Source organism: Lissotriton helveticus, chromosome 9 (assembly GCF_964261635.1).
Source record: "Lissotriton helveticus chromosome 9, aLisHel1.1, whole genome shotgun sequence".
NCBI lineage: Eukaryota > Metazoa > Chordata > Amphibia > Caudata > Salamandridae > Lissotriton > Lissotriton helveticus.
This window is the reverse complement of record NC_136070.1, coordinates 406858344-406864343: the sequence shown is the minus strand read 5'-3', so window position 1 is coordinate 406864343 and position 6000 is coordinate 406858344.

Genomic DNA, 6000 nt, shown 5'->3' with positions numbered 1-6000 from the left:
GGCGGAGGTCCCGTGCCTCGAATTAGGATGCACCCATCACAGTGGCGGGTGCATCCCTCATTTTTAAGATTGCGGCGAGCGGTGCTGAAAGCACCGCCCGCCGCAATGCTAAAAATGCATGTTGTGCGTTTCAAAGCATAACATGACAGGCACTGCGCGGTGCCTGCCATGTTGTATTTTGAAACGCAGGGGGGTACCATAGGTACCCCCCATGTGCACCCCACATCCCCCCATTCACCCTGGGGGCCCGCAGCGGGCCCCCGAAGCAAAGACCGTATGCCTGCAGTTTCAAAGAACTCAGTATCAAAGTTTAAATATTATCAGAGTTCGAGTTGGATAAAATCGATAGGGTAGGAGATAGGAGGGAATTTGGTGAATGGGATCTGCACAAGGCCCACAACGCGGAAAGAGTAGCTGCATGGTATTGGTTGATAATTGAGGACGCACAGAACCCATTCACAGAGATCTGGAAGAAGGACCTGCCGGGCGAAGAACTCGAAACCTTAGAACAAGTATCTATGTCTCTTTTGTGGCCATATGTGAAAGTTGCACCTTTAAAGAGAAACCACCTTTTTAGTGTCCATAAGGCATACTAGACGCCATGGAAATTGTCGAAGATGGGGAATGGAGCGACAAAGAGGTACCCAAAATATGATGAGAACAACGTGAATGAGGTGCATATGTTCTGGCAGTGTCCTTCAATGCAGTCCTTTTGGCGAAATGTGGGTAAGTATGACCAAGTAGCATCTCCTAATTAGGAGATGTCCCCCTGTGCACAACTATGATGACCTAAATCAAAATGGATAAAGATTTAAACACAAATAAATAGCCCTAAAAAAAAAAGTTCTGTTCTGGTGTTGATGTTTATTTACATCAGCAGATGATATTCATTCATATCAAATATCGTGATTGTTGAAGGGAGACTTCAAGTACATATTATCACATCAATCCCGATGCCTTTCGGGCGTCCCTGTGCCCTTCGTCAGGGGAAAACATCTGTAATGAAAACAAGAAACAGAACTTACATGAAGAATGTACCCCTATGGGTGTATCATGAAGTAAAAACATATATGACCTTATTTCCCAATATAGTAAAGAGTGAAGTCGCAAAAAAAGGGTACATTTTGAACTAAGTAAGCCCATGTGAAACCATGTAAACATGGAAACCACAAACGATGCGGTGATTAACAGAAAGAGTGTACTGGAAAACGATTGAGCTTTGAAGAGAAAGACGAACCGACAGTCGGTGTAAGTGATAAAAGTAAAAAGTGGTAAAAATGTGTTAAGTTCCTGCAAACGCATGAAGTGCGGACAGCTTTTTCACCAGAGAGTGAAAACTGAAGTATAAAGCCAGAAATACGACTCACGTTACCAAGATGAGAAATCATAAACGAGTCTCATTCAACAAATATACAGCTGCCTATAAGGCAAATCAAAATCACATAGCAATATAAAGAGCTCCCGCAGACAAAAAGCACAGGAGTTCGATGCTAAAAATTGACTTACAAAGATAGTGATCCCGCAAGCGATCGTTTACAAAGTTCTGTGGCCGGCGATGTGTTTAGGACACAGCCGGCATTCGTCAAGTAAAAGAGCGCCTGAGTGGGTGGATGGAAACTTCTGTGTAGTGACATCAGTTTATCACGTGGTGCGATGTAGTAAACAACATATATACAGAATGGGGCACCATCTTGAACTGGAGCTTCCATGGCATGGTGAATCCTAAATAGATACAAGTGTGCCACAAGTGCAAATACCTCTAACGTGATTTATCTGGTGAAATGCCCATGTGGCTTTAGCTATGCAGGCAAAACTGAGAGGAAAATGCGTATTCGTGTTTTGGAACAGAGAAGCAGCATATATACTAAGAATCTAAAATCATTGGTGGCGGCCCACTTCATAGACAAACAACTCAACATCTGCTAAATTAAATTTCTTGTCCTTGAAGTCATGGAGAGAAAAGAGGGAGTGGACAATAACAACAGGTTACTCCAAAGAGAAAACCATTGGATCCCTTTTCTGAATACCATAAAGCCTCATGGACTAAATGATTGCATGGAATTCTTGTGCTATCTGCAAATTGGTATTATGTACTTCGCTACTTTAACCTTGTTGCATTATTTATGACCGTGTATATTTGGACTTATCACTGAATCAAAGGAGAGAGGGAGGACTAGGTAAGCTAGTCCAAATCCCCACTTTTATATATCAAAAATCAAGAAGGACTAGCTAGGTTTTTTACAGGAAAGACTCAATGGAGTACGTATGCCAAGGAAAACCAGTAGGTTTTTTGAAAAGCCCTCACCCACCAACCTAGTTGGTGGCATGCTTCATCATCGGGCCCACCACAGTGGCACCTAGCGTGCCCCGGGTGTGCTTCAACGCCAGATTACTGCGGAGCTGGTATACTTACTGAGTGTGCAGTGTGGTGAGTGTGAAGGTGAAGATTAAAAAGCCATACAGGAAATCCCAGCACCCGAGGGTAAAAACAATATTTTAATTAACTGGGTCTCTGTTGGCATATTAAAAGGCAGACGGACACGGTGGAGTATGGATTATGACCTCCAGTGTCCTATGTGGTCTACATGTTTCAGCCTGGCCTTTCTTAATTTAAAACAGGCTTTCCTCAGGACTCCTAAGCGACACCAGGAACTACAGACTACTCAAGAAGGACCCTACCGAAGAGTTAGGTAAGAGGATACTGACCGTGGTAAAAAATGCCCGTGATGCTGAACACATCTCTAAACAGGAGGCGGACTACTTGTGCAGCAAAAATGCCAAAACCCCATATTTCTACACGCTACCTAAAGTACACAAAGGGGTAACCCCACCACCGGGAAGACCAATTGTGTCAGGAATCCAATCACTCCTAGAGCCCCTGTCACGCTTCTGCGATTTCTTCCTAAACCCTCTAGTCCAACTAACGCCATCATACATTAAGGACACCAAACATCTCCTCAATGTGATTAAAGAGATCAACTACAACCCAGAAACCCAACTCCTTGTCGGACTAGACATTGAGAGTCTATACACTAGCCTACCGCAGGACGCAACACTGGAAGTACTGGAGGAAGTCCTAATGGGTACTGTTTGGAACCATCACACTCCACGTAGCTTCATAATGGAATGTGCCACCCTTGCATTAAAAGACAACTACTTCGAGTACGAGGGCAAGCTGTACCTGCAGACCAATGGGACGAGCATGGGGAGCGTTTTCGCTCCCAGCATAGCTGGTCTTTATGTAGCCCATTTTGAAAAAACACACATACAATCTGTGAACAATCCCTATGCAGCCAACATCAGCATGTGGCGTCGCTATATCGACGACATCCTGGTTATCTGGGAAGGGAACCAGGAATCCCTGGATGAATTCCTCGTGTGGATCAACACCTGCGACAACTACCTGAGATTTACCTGTACGAGCAGTGCCTCTGAATTAGCCTTTCTGGACCTTAACATCAAAGCACACATGAATGGCCTGACAACTACGACCTACTACAAACCTACATCAAGGAACTCCCTTCTGAGGTTTTATAGCTTCCACCCTAGACCTCTAAGGGAAAATCTCCCTTATGGTCAGTTCTTGCGACTCAGACGCAATTGCAGCCGGATCCAGGACTTCAAACAACAATCAACCACCCTAGTCCATAAATTAGAAGACAGGGGATACCCCACAAGGATCCTAAACACCACCTGCAAGAGGGCGCGAAATCAAAATAGGGAGGCGCTACTTGAGGCAACAACAAGGCCACCTGAGGAACCTACTCTGACCTGTGTCACCACATATAACACCGTATCAAACCAGGTCTCCAACATAATCAACAGGAACTGGAAGATTATAAATTCAGGCAACCGAAACTGGGAAAAACCAAGATTTGCATATAAAAGAGCGAAGAATCTGAAAGACTCCCTAGTACACACCAGACCCAGGCCCAACCAAGCCACGAAAGACAACACTGTCCTCAATGCTTGGGGCTTACCAAGACTTACAGGACACCAGCCGTGCAATAATTGCAGTGTATGCCACCTTACATCCTCATCCAAAACCCTGGATCTGGAACCAGGTAGATTATGGACACAACGCCAGTTCACTAACTGTAATTCATCAAACCTGGTGTACCTAATGACATGTAGATGTGGCCTACGGTATGTGGGGATGACCACCCGCAAAGTACGGACAAGAATGACGGAACACCGAAGTACCATCCGATGTGGCAAAAATATAAGTAAACTGACAGATCATTTTCTGTCCCACAATCACACCCCTAATGACTTCACTTGGACTGTGATTGAACAGTTTGCCATAACTGAAAACAATGAAAGATATCTCCTCCAAAAAGAACAACGTTGGATTTACAGACTATCCACTCATACTGGGGGGCTGAACGATTCCATACCGTGGAATTCCCTGACCACCTGATGTATGATGTTCCCCCTTTCTTCTCTTACCAATGCTGTGCATTAACCCAATCTGATTCACCCTGAGCTACCAACAGTGCATCTTTATTTATTTTATTCCTTCTACCTTTATTCCTCTAAAGCGCTTCATTATTTTCATTATCTGTGTTTTCTATGAGCAATAATGTGCTCTTTATGCCCCCAAGCGCTCTCCTGGTACCAGCGAGCGCTCCCACGCTCTCCCGCACATGCGCGGTAGCTGGACTCAGCCACTGCTCCTCCGCGCATGCGCGGAGCACAATAACCAGCGGCTCGCGCGCAGAACAGGGACCACTACCCCTCTGAGCATGCGCAGACCGTGGATGACATGGCGGTTTCGCGCAAAAGCACCCCTCCCTCTATTTCCACTCTCACCCAGGTGCAGGCAATCACGGAGGCTTTAAAAACTTGCCCGGCCAGGCCCTCCTCTCACAACCGGGCGCGGCAGAAGGACGACAGGTCCAAGGAGGAACCAGACCGACATTTTCGTGAGCAATGAGGCTGCGCACTACAGCTACTGTTGGGGTAAGGTGTTGAGGTCTTCCCTTACAGGTTGGATAATTTTGTAAGCCAATGCAACCTTCTTTTAGGGTCTTTTTCTCTGCCAGGCGACCCAAGGAGGCTTTGAACAGCAAAATACTGTGTGAGGATAATTTTCTTTCACTTACCTGAACCTCACATTGGTATTTTCCATTTTCTAGCTCACCACAACAACCGGCTTCTAGATAACAATCACATGAGTCTTGCCACTGACAAGGCCACACTTTAGCCATGCATAGTTTGTTCACTCACCTTATAAGACGGTGGAATGATGGCTTATTTCGCAATAATATGCTAATATGACTCTACCCTGTACGTCTGTCTGTCTCCCTTTTATGTTATATGTAGCAAAGCGAGAGGGAACCCCCTTCTCACCCATATAGCACCTTAGGGAGTGCTACACATAAAAACAAAAACACTCACTGTAAATTAACTTTTTCACCTCCACACATACTCACTTGGTCCTGAGGAAAGCCTGTTTTAAATTAAGAAAGGCCAGGCTGAAACATGTAGACCACATAGGACACTGGAGGTCATAATCCATACTCCACCGTGTCCGTCTGCCTTTTAATATGCCAACAGAGACCCAGTTAATTAAAATATTGTTTTTACCCTCGGGTGCTGGGATTTCCTGTATGGCTTTTTAATCTTCACCTTCACACTCACCATACTGCACACTCAGTAAGTATACCAGCTCCGCAGTAATCTGGCGTTGAAGCACACCCGGGGCACGCTAGGTGCCACTGTGGTGGGCCCGATGATGAAGCATGCCACCAACTAGGTTGGTGGGTGAGGGCTTTTCAAAAAACCTACTGGTTTTCCTTGGCATACGTACTCCATTGAGTCTTTCCTGTAAAAAACCTAGCTAGTCCTTCTTGATTTTTGATATATTTGGACTTACACATACGATCTCTCTAACTTGGTGCCTTGACACGTGCACTGCTATTATTTTTTAGATGTTTATATCCTCTTGTGTTAAGGATTTGCAGTTAATATCTGAACACTTTTGTCTTCACACACATA